The 25,634-nt window shown below is 46.1% G+C and overlaps 1 long non-coding RNA gene across 1 annotated transcript in view; it reads right to left on the bottom strand.

The window, feature by feature from the left end:
- Positions 1-5,849: 5,849 nt before the first annotated feature.
- Positions 5,850-25,634, bottom strand: part of LOC116151762 (uncharacterized) — a 76,135-nt gene continuing 56,350 nt past the window's right edge. Inside the window, exon 3 of the long non-coding RNA XR_010382563.1 lies at positions 5,850-12,435. This is a non-coding gene — a long non-coding RNA (uncharacterized LOC116151762). The remainder of the gene's footprint in view (positions 12,436-25,634) is intronic.

The following is a 25,634-nucleotide window of genomic DNA, read 5'->3' as shown; positions in this document are numbered from 1 at the left end:
CCCACATTGCGCCTGTCGGGCATAGCACAAAAGATGTATTTCGGCAATATAGCATGTTCACGGCTGAGCCACTGCTGTGCCTTCGGTGGGTGGGTTGGTAGCTATTGGATTAAAAGGCTGAAGGGGGAGTTTTGGAAATGAAAATGATGTAAGGAACAGGTAAGAAGGGCCCTGGACAGTTAAATAACACAAGTGGCACCTGTGTGTTCCCCCGAGGTACGAGGAGGGAGTGGGCAGAGTCCGGTGGCCAAGCCCAGTCTCTGCCTTTATCTTCCCAGGGAAGCCAAAGTTGGGAACCGGGTATGACCAGAGGTTCCAGATGCTCTGAGCCACCAGTGCAGGGCTTGGGGATGGCTAATTTCATGCGGTCTTAGGATGTGGGAAGGGTGCCTGGCAGGTGCCCGCTGAGCCGGCTTCCAGACCCCTGTGCTCTCACCGCACTGTGCGATCTTCAGCAAGTGTCTTACTTTCTCTGCCCTTGTGTCTTCATTTGCCACAAGGGATGCTGAAGGCACTGAAGGCGCTGCTGGAAGCTGCAGAATTTTGACTAGAAACTGTCCTTGGGGAATCCATAACTGGGCTGGAGAGGAACCTTTCACCAACCTTCAAGGCCATAGTGAACGGGCAGTGGTGCCCCAGAGGACAAGGAGAGCGGGGATAATTTAAGGAGGAGATCTGACTTCCATCGGCCTCCAAGGGTGGCCCGGTTCAGGTGGGGACGGAGGGATGGAGTGCCGTGGCCAGAGGCGCAGTGGACGTCTTTCAAAGGCACAGCTTATTAGTCCCAAAGGAGCCTTACGAGGTGACATTAGGGAAGCAGGTTACGGCCAGACTGTGAAGGGCTGAGTCCTCAGCGCAGAGGTCAGCCTTTTCCTGGTAACACTTGAGCAGGAAAGGCTGGAAAGCAGTGGCTTGAGGCAGATGGGTCTGGTGAAAAGGATGCCTTGAAAAGGTAAGACGCTGGAGGGAGAGACAGCGCCAGCCCAGCATCAGGGGTGGGCAGCTCAGAGGCAGCTGGAACCGAGAGACCTGGAGAAAGAGCCGGCTGGACTCGGGAGGAGAGGCCAGACCTGCTGGAGGTGAGCCTGAGTCACTGGGAAAGCGAAATGCCTTCGACACTAGCTAGCACGTCCTGAAGACCGCAAGGAGCGCTTTGTTGCCTACGCTTTGAACTTGGGGGCAAAGCATCCAAGGAGAAATACCCAGCAAGTCATTGGAAGTACAGAACTGGAGTTGGAAAGGGTGCATTTGCTTCTCTGTATCCCTGATCAGGTTGCTAGCACTTCGACGGCAGCCGTGTCGTTCCAGGACATTGTGTCGAACAACAACTGTGTGGTGAATTATTAGCTGCCATCTTCTGAAGACGTAACACTCGTCAGGCCACAGCCTGACGGAAGTGAGATTATAATTATTGCTATATCCGATATTGAGAAACGAGGGTTCAGAGAAGTTAAGAAATTTATCCACGGTCACATAGCTTCTAAGTGGCTGAATTGGGATTCAAACTCAGGTCTGGCTGATGGAAAACGCCATGCTTTCCCCCATTTTCCCTTATATCTTCCCTTGACTTCTTAATATAAGAATTCTTTCACGTGAAATTTCTGCTTCTCTACAACTAATACAGTGCCTTGGGCGCAGTGGTTCGTTTTTTGCTATTTGTTCAATTTTAATCTTTTTGCTACCAAATTTCTTCCAGATAAACATCAAACTTTTATTAGTCCACTACTTAAAAAAATAAAACAAAAACAAGGACAAAAAAGATCTCGGCCTCTTTCTCTTAAAAGCATACAGATTAGTGACATCAAATTCATCTGTTATTTGTTGAGTTAAAAATTAGACCCCTCTTTTTTGCAGAGTGAAGGGAATTTCTGAAAGGCAAAGGAGACAATATAAATGTATTCCTTGTCTTTACTACAAAGTATTTATCCAGAAGTTTTTGTTAATTGAATTCTTTAGCAAAAACTTTAATAATTTTCTAAAATAACTTTCTTACCTGCATCTCTTTGAGGGAGCTCTCAGGCCAAATTTGTCCATATACATGTTAAAATATCATTTATATACTTGGGGCGGGAAAGCACCCAGATTATGGAAAGTCTCACAGTAACTAGAAGTTAGAATTTTAGATTAGTATGTATCACTTCTACTCTCAAAGTCATGCCAGAGCCAGACTACCTCCCAGATAGTTCCAGGAGAAAATGAAATCAGAAACCTAGCTCTGGCGATTTTTTACTGCATTGAAGTTTTTTTTTGCTAAATTTGGGTTCTGAAAGGAATTTCTCTCCAGCGTATTTTGGCAGGGACCTTGCATTTTTTGGAGTACTTAGCTGGGATCCTGTCCTATACAGTTAGCCTCAGTCTTTCCTGCCCTCTTCTTTAATTTAAATCATGGAAAAATGGCCTTGTATTGAAAGAGGAAACAGTACATAAGAGTATGTTACATATATACACCTTTGCTACTGACTAGATGGTGCTTCCTCCATAAACAACTGGCAGGGAAGGAAAATCTTCGTTAATTTCCCTGAAAATTAGCATTGTCTGTCCAGTTGCATTGCTCTGTCACCCAAGGAGTTTTTGCACACCAATAGGCAACGTGGCCCATTGGTGGCTTGGTGGAACCATTGTTTCTATATTAATGGACCTTTTACCCACAAGCCTGATCATGAAAATCAACATGTCCACAGCCGTCTAAAGCAAATTAAGTTAAACTGGAGAGAAATGGAAAGACATGACTTTTTCCATTTTGTTTTATTCTATTTTAAAATCAAAATAATAAAGCTTTTTAATATGGCCATTACAGGCAGGGCTTTATGCCTCCAAGATACAGGAAGGAAAAAAAAAAAAAGAAAAACAATGAAAAATATTGTCTTGGATAATACAAATGTTGCCACCCAGTGAGAAAGTTGGGATTCTTTTTTTTTTTTTTTTTCTCTCAGCTTATATGTTCAGCTACAGGAGCCCATGGTAGAAGCAGTGTGCACTGTTTCTTAGATAAAGAAAAATTAATAATTGATTTTGATGCTGAGATCTACTTTGCAATCCTCAATCCTGGAATCATGGCGAAACCAAAAAACTGAGCATGTGCAAGCCAACATCCCCACACTGCCCTCTGGTGGTGGCCCACCTCTTGGCATCTTTGCATTGATACTAGTGGTCGGGCAGCTGGGAGCGGTTGGGGCCAGTTCAGGTCTGACTGCCTCGAGGAAGGAAGCCTTTGCAAATATTTTACAGTTTTATCTCTGTGTGTCCATCACCTTTATCACGCGACCTGATTTTCAGTCATCTCCTTCCTGTTCACCTCCCCACTGGCCTGCTGGTGGTAGGGGACAGGACCTTGTCATCTTTATCTTGTACACCCGGGTCCCACACTTCACAGAGCCCAGTGCCTGCTGAATGTGTGTCAGTTGTGTGAAGAAAGGGACGCCTCATCAAACTAGAGGGTGGCTGAGTGACCTTGTCCCCACCTGCCGTAAAATAAGGAGATTGCTTTTACCACGTGCCTGTACACCTGAGCTAGAGGGCGGGCACCTGAATCCTGAGGACCTGGAGCTTGGGCACCTGCATCGTGGAGAGCTAGTGTGTGGGGACCCACTGTAGATTCAGCCCCAAACCCTGGCCTGGCTGTGTAGCTGACATCTCTCTCCATCACTGATCGGGTTGAAGAGATCGAGCCAACAAAGCTGAGACACAGCATTTGGGAAAACATTTGGACATGAATTTTCTCTTCTTATTTCCAATGCGGTGGTTATTAAATTGCAAATGTGGAAAAGACATAGCTGATAACAACTGTTTGACCTCCACAGCCTGTTCACTGCTACCTCTTAGAAAGAGTACTTCCTAATGGACCTTTCTTTTTCCTTTCTTTCAAAGCTCTTCTTGCCCAAGGACAAATCACTTCCCAAGATCTCATCTGAAATGAGAGCATTGATCACCTAGAACTTTCCAGCTCAGACATTCCTTGACCTTAAACCTAATCTCTTATCAATTGTTTTCATTTTATTTGAATTCATTAAACTTGAAAAAGTGACCATTGAGACATGGTCATCCCTTTGCAGAGAAATGCTCTGCATGCTCTCCGTGCTCTGCCCTGCTGGTGCCTTGTCCCCACCAGAATCTCTACCCAGTCCATCCCTGACACTCGCCTTCTCTGGAGATGGCCTTTGTAAAGATGGGCTTCTACTCTGCAGACCTTTTAAAGAAAGCTCACATGTAGAAAAATGTTCATAGTAGCATTGTTCCAGAGTTGCCCAAAGCTGGAACCAACCAGATGTTCACTGGAGTGTGGTCATATTCTGGAATACTATACAGCAATGAAAATAAATGTGCTGCACAGAATCAAATGAATGTGTGGAGGGATGACATGCCTGCCCAAACACCAGGATTGGGGAATTAAAGTGTACACCAATGAGAAAATAGGGCAAACACTATACATTTTAGATTTCTATTTTTTCTTAAACGGGAAATTTTGCAGAAGCACATGTGAGATGGGTCTGAATTGACATCTTAAGGCAGAGCGTCTCTGGTGTGATTGCAGAGCCTCTCAGGCTCATCTGAGGGGCTTGTTAAAAACAAAGATGCCTGGAACCACATTGGCGCTCCTGCGTCAGCATCCCTAGGTGAGCAGGGGAGTCTTAATAAAGTCCCCAGCTGAACTTTATGTGTAGTAAACTATCAGAAATTTGTTCTGAAACTCTGTGAAATCTTAAAGAGGGTGGATCTTCATTAACTTCTGAGGTTTCTTATTGTCTCAAATATCACCAATGTCCCCTGACAGTCCAAGGCAAGGACCAAGCCCAGTAACATTCAGAATTGAGGGGGACACATACCTCTCCCATTTCCCTGGGCTATTTGGGAATCAGATTTGTGAAGACTAGTTGACCCAAGAGAGAGTGCCAAGCAGATCAAGACCCCTGAGTAGATTTTAGCCCAGATTTTCGGGGTCAGAGAGAGGACAAGAATGCCACTCTTACTTTAAGGAAAAGCCAGTAAGCCAAGGGATGTGTCTGCATATTTGTGATGAGCTTAATACGTGCTGAGCAAAAGACAAACAACAATAATCAAGCTTAACGGGTGTTTTTTTTCCCTCCTCCCTTTAAAGACAGATTTAAACTCAGTCCAAAAGCTGACCTTTGAGTTTCCGTTTTATCATTCTAAGCCATATCATTAGCAACAGGAAATAATCCTGTTGGTTGGAGGAAACACTTAAGGGGCAGTTTTCTTTAGTCTCTGCCAAGGATGGGGATATGGGGGGTGGGGGGAATGAAATGCAAGGTATGTTTTATGTTCACCTGGTATTAACATGGGAGCTCATAGATTCATCCTTTTAGAAATGGAGACACCTCTGGGTCAAGATCATAAAATGAATGACTAGGTCTTTATGGCCAAAGGCAAGGGGGAGAATTGAGGCATAAACTGGATAATTTTAGACAAAGGGGAATTTAGACAAAGCTGTATTTCCTCTACAATCCCTATGGCTTTGGTGTACAGACCCAAATATGAAAATAAGATTTATTTCAGAGCGTTTCCCTGAATTTGATTAACAGATGGAGGGCGCTCTCCTTGGTTACTGTACATCACTTTGCATAGCAGTGCTCCTGTCAGAACTTGGGACATCTGGAGTCCTTGGCCAATTAATCCTACCGCAGCCTCTGCGGGGACCCCAAATTCCTTCCCCTGACTCCGCTCCCCTCCCCTTACCCCAGGCTGCCTACACACATTATAATTCTTATACGTGAACCAAGACACACAAAAGGTTGAGATGCACGTCAGGCAAACCAGCCTGAATGTGAAGTTCAAAATAGACCATGAATTGGACACAACTTTTTTTCTTGCTTAAGGTTTATTCTCTTTTCTCTTAATTATATAGTCCATATTCTTCTAGAAAAGCTCTCAGTTCTCTGCTCTTAAATCTCCAACTACATTCATGTGTGGATCCAGTGCTGGACACTTGCCCCAAGGCCTGGAGGACTGGGCCCCCCCATGTCCCAGAGATTGGTCCAGATTCCTGGATGTGATCCAAGTCCAGCTAAAAAGACTCCAATAGGGGATGTTTGTTTAAACTATCATGGCAGAGACTTTTCTTTTTCTGGGGTTTCAGCGAGGATGACGAGCAAGCAGGAACCTCCTAGCATCTGTCCCCCAACTGCAAGCCTGCCTGATAGAGGAGCCAACGTGAAGGAGAGCTGAACTGAGAGGGGAAGAAGGAGGCTAAGGTTTACTAGCATCACTGGAGTCCCTGGATACAGCTATGCCTGAAGATAGACTTTTCAGTTACGTGATTCAGTAAATTCCCATTTTCTTGGTTCTACCGGTTTGAATTGAAAGAGTTCTGACTAATCAAATAATACATAGAAGATGTAGTCCACAGACCAGCCCATCTCATTTTCCTTATCCTTGAAACGAGACGACGAGAAGATGCTCCTGTTCATGTTATTGATGACTCAGTTAATATTGCTGTATCTGTGACCATAGTTTGAATGGCACAAGTTCTCTGTGATTCCACAAAAGAGGAACATTTTGGATAGTGATGCTTCTGACTTCTCCCACGGACAGAAGGACTCCCAAGATGCCAATTTATCTGGTATTTTCAACTGTCAGATTCTTGGTGCCACAGACCCACTTTGTAAACCTACGGGCTTTACCCATAGTCTGAGGGTCCTGTCTGGTTACCCGCCTCAGCTGTCCGGTGTCTTAGGAGAGCGACAAGGTCACCACCAATTCTTTGTGTCTCTCCATCAGATGTATGAAAGCGAGCTGTGGGGTGGCTTCTTCAGCACAAACACAAAGTGTGAGCAGTGAATGGCTTGATTTACTCTAGATGAGCGTGTACAGCTTGGGTTTTACTGGTTGAGAACACACAATACAGTATGTTTCTACTCTGCCACCGCAGCCACACGCAGGCTGGGTCTGGATGACAGCTACGCGCACCGTCTGCGTCTGCGCAGACCCGCTGCGCAGGGGCTCCCCGCCCTGGGGAACCGACCGCGCGGTGTGTGGTCCCGGAGCTCTCCGATTACACAGCCCCACCCCCATTCCGACAAGTCCCCAGGGGGCACATGCTCTGTAAAGCTTCCCGGGGAATCCCTGCGACCCCCCACTCCGGGCTGGGCATCAAAGCTCTGATTTGCCTTCCCTGTTGGAGTCTCATCTTCCAGGATCTGGTCAGATGAGGCACTGGACTTAATCTACCAACACCTCATCTTCAAAAGGAAAACATTTTCATGATTGTCAAAGTAAGTAACATGTTTATTATAGAAGATTTAAAAATACCAGAGCGTAGAAAGAAGAAAAAAATCCACGTATACCCTCACTAGCCACAGTGATCATCACTCGGGCGCTTGTCAGCAACGCCCCACTCCAGACCTCCCTAATCGGAGGCTGCAGGTGGGGAGAGGGGCTAGCTCAGTGGTAGAGCACTTGCCCAGGAAGCATGGGGTTCTGGGTTCAATCCCCAGTACCTCCATTAAAAATAAATAAAACCTAGTTACTCCCCCCCAAAGAAGATGACTGTCAGAGTCTGCATTTCTACCAGCCCCTCGGTGGATTGTGTGTTTATTCAAGTTTAAGAAGCCCTGAGCTAGCTAACCCCACAACCCTTTCCTTGTAGTCTCCTGTGCATTTACTAAAGTTGGGATAAATATTAAGTAATCAATATTGCAATCGCTGACTTTCAAAAAGTTATTTTAACTTGATTTTAATACCACTTGGAGATTCAGTTTGGGTCTTGTTTCTCTCCTTTAATTGCACACTTCATCCATCCCCACTTTTCATTGTTTTTGAGACTTTCTGGAAACCCACTGCCTTCATTCTCAGGTGAAGACCAAAATGACAAGCGGCACACGAAGGGTTAACATCTCCCCGTTGCTGTCAGACCCACCTAGAGACCCCGAGGCCACCGCCTGCCAAGCCCAGATTTTGCAATGTTTGCCATGTGTTTGCTTCCTGTTGAAAGATGGACTGAATGGAGATTTCGTTTTGTTTGCGCCTATTTGTGTGTGTGTGTGTGTGTTTCTCTGTGCACAGGCTCCGTGTGTGGCCTCCCCGGTGAAAGCGTGGTGTTCCCACTGTTGCTTATCCTGAAGGCTTTCCAAACCTCCCTCCCTGCCGACAGACAGCCAGGAAACACCTCTCAGAAGAGAAACAGCAGTGAGCTGCTCAGCTCCGTCTCTCGGAGAGCCAGGGAGCCCCCATTCTTAAAGGCTTTAAACTGGTTTCACCTGATTACCCCTCCTGCAAGAATAATTTTGATTTCTCTGTCTCCCTCTTTCTTGGGGAGAGGGGAGAGAAAGAGTTAGGTTTATCTATTATTTTTAGAGGAGGTACTGGGAATTGAACCCCGGACCTTCTGCATGTTAAGCACGTGCTCTACCACTTGAGCTAGTCCCTCTTTTCCTCTCTCCTCTCTCCCTCTTCCCCCTCCCTGCCCCTTTCTCTTTCACACTTTCTCCCACAGATCTCCCCCCTCCTGCATCTTCACCCCTGGCCCTGCCCTGGCCTGCTGTTCTGGGCCTGACCCCTTTCCTGTCTCTTTAGCAGGACTCAGTTTTACCTGGGCTGGGTGGCGGGCTAGCCTCGTCGTGTTTCCACGGCCCCCGGTGGGCCCAGAAAGCAGGCCAGCCAAAGCCAAACAGCTGCTCCCGAGAGCAACCCCAACACCTCTTCCCACAAGGTCTCCCCTCTGAGCCAAGCGCCCTCCCTCCTCTTCCCCTGCGGCCGGCTCCCCGCTGGGAGCGGTTGGGCACATTCTTCCCGGCAGACTTGGTTGTCACCACAAGCATCTCCGTCATTCTGAGCTTCGGCCCTGCTTGAGTTCTCCAGCAGGGCCCCACCGCCAAGCCTTTTGTCTGCAGCGTGTCCTCCTCCCCCACCCCGATTCCCACAAAACCGTGGTCCAGGGAAAACACCTCGTACAAAAACCCCCTGTTTGCATCTGGTAAATTTTCCACTAAAAAGTTCAGCATCCAGGTAGGTGAGTGGGCTCTGGATCCGACCTGTCTGAATACCGAGCAATAAAAGAGGGCACTTCATGCGTATTTGGCTCCCTTGGAAACCAGCATCCTTTGAGCGCCCAGTGTGGGTCCCCACTGGCGTCATAGCAGCAGCCCGCCTGCTCTGCTGGTGTTCCTCACCTTGACCTCAACCACGTATCTTGTGGGAGGAGGCGATGCGCGGACAGTAGATTTCTCCAGGCTCTGGATGATTTTTCGGATGACTTGGGCCAACTCCCAAAGGTACTAGAAAAATGTAAGCAGGTTGGCCACCTAAGGGGAAAGCCATCAGTGGCACGGTTCCCAGCCTTAGTTGAATTCAAAATGCAAACTAAACGCTTGTGTTTTCTACAGCTTTCCTAGCTAACGGGACTGGATGGATGCCTCGAAAAAAACAACACTTCAAAAAAGTATTTTAAAACTTAGCATTATTTGTTTTGCCCTCTGTAAAGGCAAGTCTATCATCATTTTTCTGAAGCATGCTTCGGGGAAGGGAGTGGGTGAGGGACAGAAGGGATGAAACATGGTAACTAGGAAGAGCATGAGACGTGAAGGAAACAAAAATCCTGTGTTTAGATGTCTATTTAACCACCTACCAGCCGAGTCACATCTTTCTGGGTCTCAGTTTCCTCCTCTGGAGAATGAGAATAATCGTATTACAGGGCTAGAGTTTGTACGAGCATTTATTCACCATGAAGCGCTATGCAAAGGTGAGCTGTTGTGCTTAAAAAAAAAATCAGATACTAACTAATATATATAAAATAGATAAACAATAAGTTCATACAGTATAACACAGGGAACTATATTCAATATCCTGTAGTAACCTATGGTGAGAAAGAATATGAAAAAACGAATATATGTGTGTTCATGTATGATTGCAACATTATTGCAGAAATTGACACAACATTGTAAACTGACTATAACTCAATAAAAAATATATATACAAAAAAAAATTTCAAAGAACCATTAAGAATTTATGGAAATCTAGATACCCAGAACCCTGGGTTGTGCATTCTTGGATATCAAACTGTGGTCCCTGCATGATCTGTGCTCCAAGCCCCAGCTTCCTCCAGGGCTAGGTTGGGATGGGGGCACTTCCCCACCCAGCAAATCTGAACAGTAAGCACTCAAGAAATTCATTCTTCACTTACCTGTTTCTTTATCTTAAACCGTCACTGTTAACACAATGGTTAAGGATGCTTGTGGCACTAGAGCAAGACTGACAGAGCTGTGAGTCTGGCTGTGCCACTTAACTTGTCTAGGGCAAGTTATTTAGCTTCTCTGAGCTCAGTTTCCTCACCTGTAAAATGGGAATAATCATAATCATAGCTACAATATATAGTTTATCGAGTCCTTGTGAGATTAAAAGACAGTGCATTGGACAGCTAACTAGTACAGTGTCTACACATTGATTAAATGAATGTAAGATGATGATGATGATCATTCTTTTAAAGAATTTGAAGGAGAAAATTTCCATGAACTGGTTCTTTTGCATTGAGTGGCAGGACTTTCTCTTGGTCATGCATTCACTTGACAAGCATTTACCGAACACCTTCTATGAGCTGAAGCATACTTCCTAGTTCAGTTTAATGAAGAGCTAACCACACGGACCAAGTACCACCACTCCTCTGGCACTGAGAAGTCCAACGGCAGTGCACAACACGACCACGAACATGGGGAAAGTTAGGACTTGGCGGAGGGTTCTGGAAGGCGGCCTCACTGAGGCACTAACGCTGTGGGAGCAGAGCTTTGGCATTGAGGGTAGGCTGCAAAAGTGATAAAAATGATTTGGCGCAGTGCTGCATTTAGATACAGAATAGATGGTCAGGGAGCCAGTCTCTCTCCCCCTTGTTACTCCGTCTTCTCCTAGGGTGTTCATTGGGTCCATTTGGCTCCCTGACACTTCCAGTGGCGCTGCATTACAGCCGGTAGGAAGGAGAACAGGGAAGGCACAGCCACTGCCTTTAAGGACATGACCTGGAAATTGCATATATTCCTCCCATCACTTAGTCACGTGACCACACATAGCAAGGGAGACTGGGAAATGTAGTCCTAAGGTTAGGTTGCCATGTGACCAGTGAAATGTGGGGATTCTGTTCCTACAGAAAGAAGGAGAGGATAGCAATCCAGTGGACCACAGAGCAGATGGACAGTTTTGCCAAATAAGCGAGGGGAAATGAGAAGGCAGGAGCAATGGCGGATGGCTGGTGGGGAACTGAGCCACCGAACACCGAGGACCCCGTGGGCTGGGTGGCTGTAAAGAGAGTGGTGTGGTTTGTGCAGGTGGCTGCAGCATGGTGGGCATGCTGATCGCGTCGGGTTGTAGAAGGAAGTATGATTTGGGGACCAGCCCATCATCATTTAAATGCCTTTTCTGGGACAGTCTGATTCTGTCTGGGATTTTTCTCTGCTACTTGAGTGACTTGCTCATTCGTCATGGAGTCACTTCCCTGATTTTTACTCAAGTTTCTACTTTCTCAAGTTCCTTTCTTATGCGAGCTCTAGCCACCAATCACGACCGCCTGTGGTAATGTTCTGGGTATACTAACATCGACAAGGAAAGAGGTAGGATTGGACCAAGGACTTCCTGAAGTGATTCAGATGCTCTCTTGCCTGGAATGAGAAGGGCAGATTGTAATCTCCTTTCATCATCTTCTCCAAATTTACAATCTTGAGATCTCCAACTGAGCTGTTGAAAACTCACTCTAAGAAGTCAGACAGATTTGAACTTGCATGAAAACACTGTAGGGAAGGCATATCGGTGTATACGATTTTAATTTTATAGTTCTCATCTCCAGCCTCACTTTCGACAACATGATAGCACCAAGCTGAAGGTGGTCCTTATAAACATGTACCTCTGGTGTTCATTATGGTTTGGATGTTTGTGCCAAGAATACTCATGACAGGGCCGTGATTCTTCCTCACTAAATGCATGTGAACACGTGCTCCTGCATTCTCATCTGTTTCTCTATGGAAACACCATGCACTGAACCAAAGGCATGTTCTTAGGAGCGGTACCTGATGACTTCAGGAGCCTATGAGCCACCAAACAGGCATTCATGGTGGGCATCCTGAGCTTGAATCTCATTTTACAGACATGCGGTTCCTCTGCTCAGACATAGGTGGTGTTTCCAGGGTACCCACCAGGGTTGCTAGAGCCTCCAAGACTTGGAGAAACAGAGCCACGTTAAGTGTGTCTGTGCGAACTTCACTTGTCTCTGTCAAGAAGCGATAGAGTGGGTTGAACTATAGGAGAATGTGGGACTGCCATATCGATCGATCCTCAAACACCGAATTTTCAAGAAATGTCCAGGAGTTTGGAGATGCATAGGAAGTAAGTTACCTGGGTTTTGGTTCAGCCTTGTCGCTCAAAAAACTTTGGTAGTTCATGATAGCTCCATATGCCAGACACTTGTGCGATGCTAAGGATAAAAGGCTGGATGCGACAGACCTGTAAACACATAATTACAATATACTGTATGGTGGGAGGGTGTAGCTCAGTGGTAGAGCGCATGCTTAGCATGCACAAGGCCTTGGGTTCATTTCCCAGGACCTACATTAAAAAAAATTAAAATAAATAAATAAGTAAACCTAATCCTCCCCCGCCAAAAAAAACCCCCAAACAAACAAACAAAAACAAACCAAAGCAAACAATAAACTGTGTGAGTTGTAGATTGGAAGCTACAGGGCTATAGCCAAATTAGGGCACCAAAGGTGGGATCTGGTGCCCAAGAGCAGAGCCCTCTACATTCTGGCATTTCAGGATCCAAAAGAACAAAGGCAGGCTCCCCACCTTCAAAAGTGAAGCTGTCAGTCAAAGTATGTAGATGGTGCCAATGTTGACAACAGAAACAAAAAACCAATAGAGACTGAGCTGAAGAAGGACCAAGGAGGGACCCAGCAGAAGTGGAAAGACTTGGCGGCAGGTGGGCTAATGACCTCACATTATCCAGCACGGAGGCAAGAGATGTCATCCTTAGTTATGGTAAAAAGAAATAATTGTATAAATAATGCTACATTCACAAACACAAATAATAGAGAAACCCAAAATAGCACTGCGCCTTTACTGACAGGAAGAAGGAAGGAGGAGAGGAAGAAGGGCTCACGGGAGCTGCTTGTCAGCAGATTGTGTCTAAAACGGATGAACGGTGAAAGGAGAATGGAAACGTTATTTAGGGATGTGGATGTAACCACTTAAAAATGTACCTCTGAGGATTTCAACTGGGGCTGCGGCTGGGGAGGCATTCCATTAGGCTGTGTCACTTGCTTCTCATTGTAAGCCCTTCCTCACTGGCTGTGAAGTCGTGTTACCTTTGTTAGAAGTAGGGTTGGTTTCAAGTGACAGAACACTCAAAATAACAGTAGCAGAAACAAGTAGGAGGTTTATTTCCCTCACGTAGGTTTAGTCCCGGGGTAAGCAGTCTGACGGGGCAGCTCTGCTCCATGGAGTCTTCAGGACCACGGACTTCACCCACCTGATGGCTCCATCATGCCACCCCTAGGCTGTGGTCCTTAGCCTCACGGTCCAAGATGGCAACATCCTGTTCCAGGCAGCAGAATGGCGGTAGGGATGAAAGAGGGCAAGCTGGGCGAAGGGACTGCTGCCTAGGGAAGGGGCCTAGAAACTGTCACGTGACACTTCCTATCGCATTTTATTGGTCGGGACTCAGCCACAGGGCTGCCCCTAGCTGCAAAGGACGTTGGGAAATGGGGTCTTTGCATTCAATTTCCATGTACGTATTTTCAATGGCTATTACTACGGGGAAAGAGACAATTAGCTGTTCCAGCTACATTTACCTTCATGTAAATAACAACAAAATTCACGAGCATTTAACAAAAGAGCTATGTTTTCATCAGAAAATGCTGGGAACAAAAATATTTTAAAAAACAGAACGGATTGATGAAAGGAGAGAGGGATGGACAGATAAATACCAAATGTAGTGGAGTGAGCCCTGTAAAACCTAGGTGGTGGTTGTGTGCACTGCACAATTTTCAACTTCCTTGTATATTTGAAATTTTTAATAAAGTGTTGGGAGAAAACAGGGTTAGGGAATACAAAAAATCATTTTTTTTTTAAACTATTTTTAAAATTCACAGCATGTCTGACCTGAGAACTTGGTTTCTCCCGTGCCTCCACTCAAGGCCACAGATTTTACCAGATCGCCTCTGATTTTTCATGTTGCAACTTACTTCCCTTTACTGCCAACCCCTCCTCCTTCCCCACCTGTCATTTCCCAGTCCCTTTACTTCGCGGTCTTGTCTGGGTCTGGGCCTGGGTCTTAATTCCTGGCTTCTGGTGTCTCAGGCTTACATTGTCTGCTTGGGGCTCTGCCCCCACCTGATTAGGAGCTAGAGGTGGTCCTGGCCCTCAGGGACCAGCTCACCAGACTGACCGCCCGGTGGGCTCCCCTCCCCATTCCCTAGCCTGCACAATTGAACACAATCTTTTGCTCAACAACTTGGAAGAATATTTTTTTCTCCCTCCCCTCCTTCCTTCCTTCTTCATTTTGTGCTACTTAGCATATAGCAGCTCTATTACAGTTTAGGGGAGGATGAAGGAAAGTGAAATTTTTGATATATACTTTCTAGAACCATCAGACTGAATCTCACGCTGCACAGTTAGGTTGTGCTTACACACTCACTCATTCATTCGTTCAGTAAATATAAACGCTTACTAGGAGCCAGACACTGTGTGGCTGTGGTCATTGATTCATCCTTAACACCAGCCATGTGGGAAAGAGTTTCCAAACAAAAGCAGTAATCGGGGCCTCGCTGTCACACCATCCTTGGGGTTACACCACGGCCGACCTTTTAGAAGAGCCTTTTGGTAATTCAGTAACCAGGCACCTTGGACGGGGGCCAGAGCGCCTGTGCCGGGAACTCTCTCCCCTGCAGCGATCTGCGCTGAGAGCGACTTGCCGTTACCACCTGGCCCTACCCACCGCCGAGCGCCTCGCGATGTGACCTTGCAGGTGTGCTGCACGCTTGGCAGAATCTGAAGCCGGCAGACTGCGCAGACTTTCTCCTCAGTTGGATGCATAAATCATTCATTTATTTATTCCATGTCAACAAGCGTCATTGGCAGGGGGAGGGGATAGCTCAGTGGTAGGGCGCCTGCTTAGCATGCACGGGGTCCTGGGTTCAATCCCTGGCACCTCCATTAAAAAAGAAATAGATAAACCTAATTACCTCCTCACCTAGAAAAATAATTAAATAAAAATTTTAATTTAAAAAAAAATCGTTGTTTGCTTGTTCCTACTCTCTGTCAGATGATGCGGGTGACGTTGTCACTGCCCAGATGGGTCTGTCGTTATGCTGAGACTTCCTTCCCCAATTCATGCTTGCTTTACTTTTGGCCTTTGGAAGCAGCAGTTATGAATATATTTAGTGTGTGGCCTTTGTGCAGTGTTTTCTGCCAACTTCTTCATTCCTGCAGAATTTGGCAAGGAGTGAAGAGGAGAGATAATAAGGAATGAAAGGGCAAAACAAAGCCAATTGTTCGGCTGAAACACAAAAGGGTCTCCCATCTCCTTTAGCTCATTTGGCCTTTTGGGAAGAAAACGTCCTCACTTGTTCATGTTGTTTTGACTTTCCAGGGTCCAGTGGCTAAAGGCGGTGAGTGATGGCCGGGGAGGTGGCTTTACAGCTCTGTGCTTTCAGTCTAGCCTAAGTGGCACTGGCCTCTTTCTGCCTAAAAGTAGGTTATAATCAGATACATTTAATGTGAATCAGGATGGAGCCACTGCCCTGCTCTTTGTAGCAAAAAAAAAAGGATGGAATTAATAACCACAGTAATAATAATAATTCCAGTGAGTTTTCCCCTGGCTTCCTGAGAGCTCATCAGTTTCTGAGGGATAAGCCCTCCCTCATCTGCCAGGAGCAAGAGAGCTGGGTGGTGGCCCTGCTGTCAATGCCTTTGGTACAAGCTAACAAGACACATGAGAAGGAGCCTCTGTAAATGCGTGCAGGTGGCTTCTTGCCTCGGGTAACGGGTCTCATTGTCCCTTTGTGTCCTCACATTCAGTCTCTGGCAAAGCAGTAAGTGACACTGTAGAAAAGGCAGGAGGACGAACAGGGATCCCTGAACAAAGAAGGCAGCTTGGGAGGAGGGAAAAAAAGAAAGAAAGAAAGAAAATCCCCTGAAGCGTCTTAAAAGCAGCCAAGCCTAAGCACGATCATATGAAAGAGACATTCTCGTTTATTTCACCACGTAGAGTTGAATTTACTTTCAGGCTTTTTTTTTTTTTTTTTTTTTAAGGGATTTTGTGGCACAGACCAAGCTCCTCCAAAACCAAGACAATGGCATTTCCAATGATCCACTGAAAGGGAGAATCCAATTCATATGGACACTGCAGACTATATTTTAACACCAATAAAAGCAAGAAGAATAATAGTCAAACAATGCTTTGGGTGGAGCGGCACCTTTCTCCAGGGGGCTCACGGCGATTGATAAGCATTGTTCATTCACAGGCAAGCACCTTGTCAGCTGACTGAGCAAACAGCAAAGGCTGTCCTTCGGTGCGGACGGGGAACTGAGGACCCAAATGATGCCCTCGAGCCCCTGGCACCTTGGCCTGAATGTACAGAAATGTTCCAGGCCAGGCTGATCCGGCTGGGCCTTCACCCAAGCTGAGGGGGCCGCAGCGTCGCTGTCCAAACTTCATGGCTTGGCGCCTCCTCAGCCGCTGGCCAGTGCCTCCTGGAGGCCACCACGCCCGGCAGGAGAAGGTGGCGGCCTTAGCTACTCGGCCCAGACTCCCCTACCTGTAATCATTCCTTATTTCTCAAGTCCACAGTGGCCACCAAATCTAGCTTTGTGACTTCACCTCTTGAAACCCTGGTTTCCTGATTTAATAAACCGGAGCAACAACACACACTTCCCAAGATGGTTGTAAGGATTTGGAAAAAAAAATATTATGTAAAGCACATAGCACTGTCTCCCGTGTAGATGTATGGAAAATGTTGGCTTTATATATTTTTATTTTATTAATAAGTGGGATCAGTGCCCTGCTGCTTTGCAAATCTCAGACAAGCTCCCCTTTGAGAGACACTTTCTTCTTTGAAGATTACCTTTAATGTAAGTTTTAAGCTGATTTTACCCTGACACATATGCACACACAGACACCAAATCTCCCCAGGAGAAAGCTGGGTTACATTTTTCGCAATTTGTACCAAATCTAGCCTTCAAAAAAAAAAAAAAAAAAAAAAAAGATGTTCTATAAAGCCATGAGAAAATTTCCTAGTTGTGTGGTTACAGCTTCATGAAGGAGCTGGTGAGCCCAGGTCCACTTCTAAATGGAGAAGATTTCACCTTGAGTCTCAACAACTTCCCACGGTCATCTTCCCCGTGAGCCAGCAGGCTTTCCGATGAGTGTGGCTCTGGAGTCAGGCAGAGTAGGGCGTGGGCCCCCCAGTTCAGTGTCCTCATCTGTAAAAGTGGGAGCGATAGTACTCCCTGGCTCATAGCTCCGTGTAGGAATGGAGCCAACACTGAGGAAATGTTCAGCACTGTTTGTGGGCACTCTTGGTAAGTGGTAACTGCAATGGTTCACAATCATTGTGTGGAAGGTGAGAAAATCTTGCAAATTCAATACAAGCCAAAGTTTTCCTCTAAGCCTAAGAGCTTTAAGCAACGTTTTTTTTTAAGTTACTCAAAAAGTGTTTGTTGAATGAATAAGTGATGACCTTGTGTTGTCAGGAGCTCTGTCCCCCATCTCCCTGACGCTCCATTAACATCGCACATGGCCTGTGAATCTCAGTGAGTCCCGCATCCCTGAATGAGACAGATCATTGCCCCTGGACGCCCATGACACTGCCGGTTATGTGTTGGGGGTCAGTAGGTTATACCTCACCATGAGGTGTGTGAGCCCATGTACGTGCAAGTATGTGTGCAAATGCATGAACCTGTGTGTGCACAGGTGTGAACCCGTGTTCACTTGTGGGTCTGTGTGCAGATGTGACTGTGCGTGAGTGCGTGAGCTGGTACGGACACACGTGAACAACAATTTGTGAGTGTACACCATGGTCAGGCTCCCAGAGGATCGAAAACTTACACAGCTAACTAGTTAGAGAGAAAAGACAGAGACACATGGAACATACACCAGCGTGACCATGGTGTTCACGGGTGGATGGAATTGTTAGACCATTTTAGAACAGCTGCTGGAATTTAGGTTTCAGGATTTCATCTTGCTTTTTTTTTTTAAGCTTTGAAGAGTTTTGTGGGGACTGAAAACATTTCAGGATAAATGCCTCCATGCAAGGCTTTTGGCAGAGACAGGAAAATTGTCATTCTGAACTCAGGTTTGACTTGGCCAGGGAGTGACTTAACAAAACATCAGGAAGACAGAAATTTATGAGAATTGTATTTACTCAAGGCTGAAGAGAAGGTTTCTGTCTAGTCTAAAAGTGATGTCATGCAAATTAAGAAGGGAAATGCTGAGGTTATACATTGGACAGTGTTTCCCAAAGTGTGTTCCATAGAACCCAAGTCTCGTGGGATGATTGGTGACAGAGGGGTTCTGTGGTCAGACGAGTTTGGGAAACTGTACATTAACTCTAACTCTTGAGAGCAATAGTGCACATTCACATATAAAAGCTTTCAGAAGCCCTGGAGAAATCTCTCGTGGTAGACTCTTCTGATAGAAGCTACTTATAAAGTAGCTTCCAAATAGCCATGTATCCTTTATTTTGCCATCAGAACTATGATCTCGTCCAAGAGATAACGCGCCAAGCCCCAGGGAATGAATCACAATATTTCTATGGCAATAATAGGACTTGTAATCTCCTTTGCCAAGAATGAGTATAGGTGAGCATGTGACTCACTTCTTCTGGGCAATGAGACTTCCTTTGGGGATGGGGTGGTTGGGGGCTCTGGGAATAGCAAAAGAAATATAGGGACAGTGTGCTTCCTTTTTGACACTCTTCGCTTTCTGATTTTGCATGAGGTTGTGTGAGCGAATGTGATAGCTGGAGCTGTGGCTGCCATCTTGTGACCATGAGGAGAGGGCCCTGAGAACTGAGAGAGGAGATGCCAATCTCACGCCTGATATGGTGGAGCAGCTAGGCTTACTCTGGATCTGCTGGCCCACGATCCTGCTAATGTCAACAAATGTCCTGATGGTTTGAACCACTGCTGGTTAGGAACAGAATGTAGCCTCCAGCAACCACCCGTTCCTTCTGTTTACTCCAGGATTTCCCGGCCTGTGGTAGACCCCATTAGCAGCTTCTGATAGCGTCGCTCTTTTTATGTGAATGTGCACTGTTCATCCCAAGAGGGCAGCTTTAATATGCAGCCATTTGACCACAGGGTCTGTTTTTTTCAGAATAGCTCTCTCCATCCCTCATTTGAAGTATGCACTCCATGGAGCACACTCTGAGAAATGCTGATGGAAAGGGACCAGCAGAAAGAAGTGGACAGTGGACCTACTGTTTAATTCAGTCTTTTGTGCCTCAGCTGAGCCCTCCGGAAGATGAGGAGCTGGCCTCCATCACCTCTCGGCTCGCTGCCAGCTCTGCACACTTAGCGTCTGCGAGCCCAGGCCCCGTGCACCACCCACCTTGCCTGCCACTCGACGGAGTCTCTGCATCACCAAGGTTTTGACCATCTGTGCTGCTTCAGCAAAGATGACAGCAGCACTGAAAATCCACGCAGGGATCAACTGATTCTTTTCCTTTAATCTTTGCTCTCCCCACTGGCCTTCCTTGGAAGGAGCGGCGCTCAGCCAGGGCCCCTGAGCAGCGCTGGACTTGCCGCCCTGGGGCACGCGAGGAAGTCGAAGCTGCGCGCGGGAGGGCTGGGGAGGCGGTAATGCGACCCGAGCCTTTCGCGCTGCTGGGGTCACCGGTTCAGCCCGCTCCCAGGTCGGTAGTTACCCGGCCTGTGTGAAAATCCCACAGCAGAACTCGATAGCACGCCCGGTTTTAGATTTCCCCAGCTGCCCCGGCTGCGCTCACGGGGCGGGTGGGATGGCAGGTGCCCCTCCGCTAGGGCGGCTCTGGGAAAGCGCCACGGCCACCCCCGGCAGAGGATGCTGCGGGCGGTTGATCAGCTGTGCCCTGAGCCTGCCCCAGAGGTTGAGGTTCTGTCTCCCCGATTTCCTGCAAACATATCCCCTTCACCCCACAGCAACCCCTTCTTCCCATCCAGAAAGTAACGACAGTGAAATGATCCGGCCTTTTCTGCCCTGTGTTTACGTGCAGAGGGTGGGAAAGGGGGGAAGCCAAGCACCCTGAAAAGAGATGTGTTTCCCTCATTTTTCTCGGTTATCCTAAAAACCCAAGGAGCACATATTACTGCCCTGCTTCTTAGAGATGTGGAAACCGAGGCTCCAAAAGATGAAGAAATCTGTCCAGGGACACAAGCAGAGAAAAGTGACGGAGCTGACATACCGACGCAAGCCTGTCGATTCCAAGCGTGGGTTCTTGACTCTCTCCGGCCCCGCCCCTCCCCGAGGACGCGCCACATTGGTTGGAAAAATCCCCCAGAGCTTGCACTGGGTTCGTGTGCAGCTTTCAGAGTTATGGAAGGGCCAAGAGATTTATAAAGATGTTCAGATTTAATGTGCTCAACAGCTTGACGTTGGGCTGCAGAAGTTCTGCAGATTTCATCAGAGAGGGGGAGGGCAGGGTGCGGGGTGGAAGAGACCAATCGTTGCAGAATGCCCACAGGGAAGACAGTTCAAGGCCTGGGGCCTGGGGGAATCAGCCTCCCTGGGACCTAGGCCTACCTGGAGGCGGTCTTGAAACTGCTTCCCCGAAAGAGATGGCTTTCCGTGTGGTGACACGGCTCCTGGCGAGGCCCTCCAGCCTGGCGGTGAACAAATGACATCACTGGCTGAGGCCCCGCATCTGGCGCTGTCTCAAGCATGCTGGGATCATTTTAAAAGGTGGCAGAGCAGACACAAGGGTGAGAGAGGACTCCCCTTTAGGAATCCTGTGTTGACAGCCATCTACGACATCCCAGATGGGAACTGGCTTCTTGCAGAAATTGTATTTTTAATATTAAAGGAAGAATCAGCAAGCTTGTGTGGGCCTAAATGAATTTCCAATGGATCAGCAGAAAAGTCAACAAAAGGTTGTGTTTCTTGTTCTAATCCCTTCACTTATTCCACCAAATGGTTGTCAGATGTTCAACCACACTGAAAGGCAAGGAAAGCCCACACCAGAAGGCTAAACTTTTGGCTGCAGCGAGGTGTTTTAAAAACAGCAGTGTTACGTCTGGTTCTGGAGCCAGTTGAAAAGCTGTGAAGAAGAGCTTCCCCTCTGTGCTTTGTGATGCCTGGGGACGAGGTGGGAGGAAGGAGAAAGAAAAGCTGCTCTTTGCGGGGATGAAAAGAGTCAGTATGAAAACCCAGGTTCTTTAAGCAGAGCTCAGAGTTACACGGTCTTTTCTCCCTGTGTTGGAGAAGCTCTGGTGTCCTTCAGAATGAGTTTTGAAGTCTCTCCTTCAGAAGGTCTACTTTCTAGTAAGAAATGGAAGTAAGAATCTTGATTCCTCCCTCCTACACTGTTGGTGGGCATGTAGTTTGGTGCAGCCATAATGGAAAACAGTATAAAGATTCCTCAAATAACTAAAAATAGACTTACTATCTGATCCATCAATCCCACTCCTGGGCATATATCCAGAAGGAACTTTAATTTGAAGAGATACATGCACCCCAATGTTCATAGCAGTACTATTTATAATAGCCAAGACATGTAAACAACCTAAATGTCCATGAACAGATGACTGGATAAAGAAGCTGTGGTATATTTATACAATGGAATACTACTCAACCATAAAAAAGAATAAAATAATGCCATTTGCAGCAACATGGATGGACCTGGAGGTAGTCATTCTAAGTGAAGTAAACCAGAAAGAGAAAGAAAAATACCATATGGTATCACTTATATGTGGAATATATATATAAAGACACAAAAGAATTTATTTACAAAACAGAAGCAAACTCACAGACATAGAAAACATAGAAAACAAACTTATGGTTACCAGGGGGAAAGGGAGTGGGAAGGGATAAATCGGGCGTTCAAGATTTGCAGACACTAACTGCTATATATAAAATGGATAAACAACAAGTTTACACTGTATATAGCACAGGGAACTATATTCAATGTCCTGTAGTAACCTATAATGAAACAGAATATGAAAAGAAATATATATAAGTATATGTGTGACTGAAATGTTATGCTGTACACCAGAAATTGATACAACATTGTAAACTGACTATACTTCAAATAAAAAAAAGTTTGCAAATGTGAAAAAAAAAAAGAATCTTGATTCCTGAAGTTCATCAAATTGTTGTTCATAAATAGTTTTCCACGTACTTTCCACCCCTGATCAATTGGTAGTGGTTTTCTGGAGCACGTTGTTGAGAAGGCTTGCGAGGCTATGTCTGGGCTCAGAAGGATAACGTGGGATGATCAGTCAGTGATCCCCGCCTTGGGTCCCCATGGGGGAGAGAGGTAGCACGTAGGCCAGAGATTCACGTCCTCTGCACAAAAGAGCCAGGTAACCAGCAAGGGCTCAGGGTGACACTCCTTATTTTCAAATCCTGTGGCACTCTTATGACTTCTGTAGATAGATCTTGTGGGGCTGGAATTTACACACTCTAGTTCAGATGAACAAAAAAAAAGTACTGCCTCTTTATTTTCTGAAGGGGTCTAATTTTCCTTGCAAGTCCTCACCTAGCTGGGCAGCTGGAAGGATGGGTTGCAGGGAGAGGAGGGAGGTGGTAGGAACGACTAATTTGCTATCTTTTCGTATTTCAATTTCTTCTTATTTAAAGTCTCTGTGGAGGTAAGTAGGTAATTTGGTCTTTCATATTTCTTCCTCCCACCTGGCTCTTCCATAGGAGGTGTGTGGGATTGGGGAAAGGAGTGGCTGTGACCTTGTGACTAAGGGGAGGAGCCTCAGGTTAGGAGCTGCCCTAGGGTTCTGGTTGCTGCCATCTGCATTGCGCTGGGCCGTCTGGCCTCCGAGCTCCTCGAGCTGTGGTCCTGGAGGGTCCCCTGTGGCCTGTTCTCCCACCTTAGGTGAGACCCCATGGTCCTCCTTGCCTGGGCCTCTTCTTGACTCTCACTGGTGTCTCAGACTCTTCTGAACTTCAGCCCTGTCTTCCGTCTAGCCCCTGCCTAGAAGGCCTGGCTGGCCGTCTCTGAGGCAGAGTCACGGTGTCACCAGCTAGGATTTCAAGTAACAGCAGAGGACTTCAACTCATACTGCCTGAAGCAATAAGAAAATGCATCATCTGACTTGAGAGGCCCAAACGTAGGCTGGACTCCAGGCACACTGTGCTCACAAGGTAACAGTTTCTTTTTTCTCTCCACTCCGTATCTTGAAGCTGCTCCATACACTCAAACCCTGTCACATGGCTGTCAGCGGAAGTCAATATGGCTTATTTTCTCACTAATGGCCAAGAGACAACCCAAACCTCTCTCCAAGCAAAGATGGTGAGTTCCATTCCTTCATTTTGCTGGGCTCTCCACGTGTGCTTTACTTCCCTAGGGCAATGAAGAGTGGTCTTCCCTGCACTGTGGAAGACACTCGAGGCTCTCAGTCCACTGGGCTTGGCTCCTGCTGCTGAAGCGATAATTTCACTGGCTTATTATTCCCTCTGGTATTATCATGCCTCATCTGTAAACTGAGGATAAAATGGTACCTAACACATGAGAACTACCATTAGGATGATAAAATGAGATAATATATGTAAAGCTACTTAGTATTGCTCTTGGCACATAGAAATGCTCAATAAATGTTAGCTCCCCCCACCCCATTTCTTATAGGAAATGCTCATTTTTCCTTTGGCAAAAATAAACTTTCCCATTCTGAAATAATTTTTAGGAAGGTGATTTTCCAAGTTGGAATCCAATTGTCCCATTTTGAAATGATAATGTATTAGTGAATGTGTATGAATTATATTTCATGATTCTCCTAATTTTTGTAGGGCATGTAACAGAAGCCTACAGAATAAAAAGTTCCCAAGTTTTTTGGGTTCTTGGTTCTTCCTTGAGTCAGTTTGTATGAAAAAGTCCACTGGAGCCACACATGCTGTGGTTGATTTACTACTAAAGGCATGAGGGTGTCCTACACAGGGAATGCTAATGTCCTTTGCACAACATTTTGCTGCCTTCCTGATGGCTCTTTTGTTCATACCCTCTACCTCCGTCCCTAAAGCTTGTGTTTTCCACATGTGGCCCCACCAACTACTCAACAGTGTCTGACAAGGGAGTTTAGTCTCCCCCACTTAACCGTCACTAACTCCATTCTATTCGCTTCTTACAAGGTAAGTGGGGTAACCAATTGTCCCCATGTGCCTGGATCTCTCCTGGATTTAGCACCGAAAATCCCATATCCTGAACATCCTCAATCCCACGTAAACTGGGAGGGTTGCTAGCCCTGTAGGTAAACCTCCTCCACCTGCTGGTCTGATGAGCGGCCTCTAGGAATCGTAGAAAATTCAATTTTCTCTATTTCATCAGGCAAAGAAGTTTGAATGTTTTCTGAAAACTATGAGAAATTATTCAAGGATTTTGAAGTAGCTAAAACATATAATAACAATTGCATCTCAGAGAGAGCTTTGCAAATCAACACCACAGTGAGATACCCCATTATGGATAAAGGGACATAATAAACAAACAAACAAACAAACAAACAGAATAACAAGTGCTGACAAGAATGTAGAGAAACTGGAATTCTCAGGCACCACTGGGGGAATATAAAATGGGGCAGCTGCTGTAGAAAACAGGCTGAAAGTTCCTCAAAAGGGTAAACATAGTACCGTGCGGTCCCGCAATTCCACTCCGAAGTACGTACCCAAAAGAAAACAGGTATTCAAACAAAAACTTTTGCCTTAACGTTCTTAGCGGTGCTATTCACAATAGCTACAAGGTGGAGGTGACCCTAGTGTCCATCAGTTGATGAATGTTCATGACGAAATGTCATATACGATGAAATATTACTCAGCAATAAAAATAAAGAAATGTAAGCGACAGCATACTGAGCATGCTACAGTGTGGATGAACCTCGAAAACGTGCTAAGTGAAAGAAGCTAGTCACAAAGGACTGCATATTACATGATTCCATTTATGTTACATTTTCAAAATAGGCAAATCTATAGACACAGAAAGTACCTTAGTGGTTGCTCAGGGCTGGGGGAGATGGGAGTGTCCGTGGGGGATTGATGACTGAAGGGTACAGGGTCCCTTTTGGTGTAATGAAAATGTTCTAAAATCAATTGTGATTATAATTGTGTAACTCTGTAAATACACTCAAAGCCTGAATGGTACACTTTATATGGGGAAATTTTGTGGTCTGTGAATTATATCTCAATAAAACTGTTAAAAGAAAGCAAAATCTCTGACAATATGTGAAGAATGAATTGCATGGAGATAAGATTGGAGGGAAGAAATCCATTTAGAAGGCTTTGGTGAAAAATCCAGGTAAAATATCATAAAGATGAATCATGGTGGCGACCGGGCAGTGAGCAGGGAGGGAAGAGAGCTAGTCTGAGGGCTACTGAGAACTCTGTTCCACAGAACTGGTGATCGGCTGGCATCTAAAGCTGGAGAGATGCAGGAGAAACTTTGTCAACGGGCAGCTTGAAGTCATTCCCCAAGACGGGGCGATTCATGAAGAGGAGGCGCAGAGGGTGGAAA

Source organism: Camelus dromedarius, chromosome 10 (assembly GCF_036321535.1).
Source record: "Camelus dromedarius isolate mCamDro1 chromosome 10, mCamDro1.pat, whole genome shotgun sequence".
Classification (NCBI taxonomy): domain Eukaryota; kingdom Metazoa; phylum Chordata; class Mammalia; order Artiodactyla; family Camelidae; genus Camelus; species Camelus dromedarius.
The sequence above is the reverse complement of the archived record's forward strand: the minus strand, read 5'-3'. Positions and strand labels throughout refer to the sequence as shown.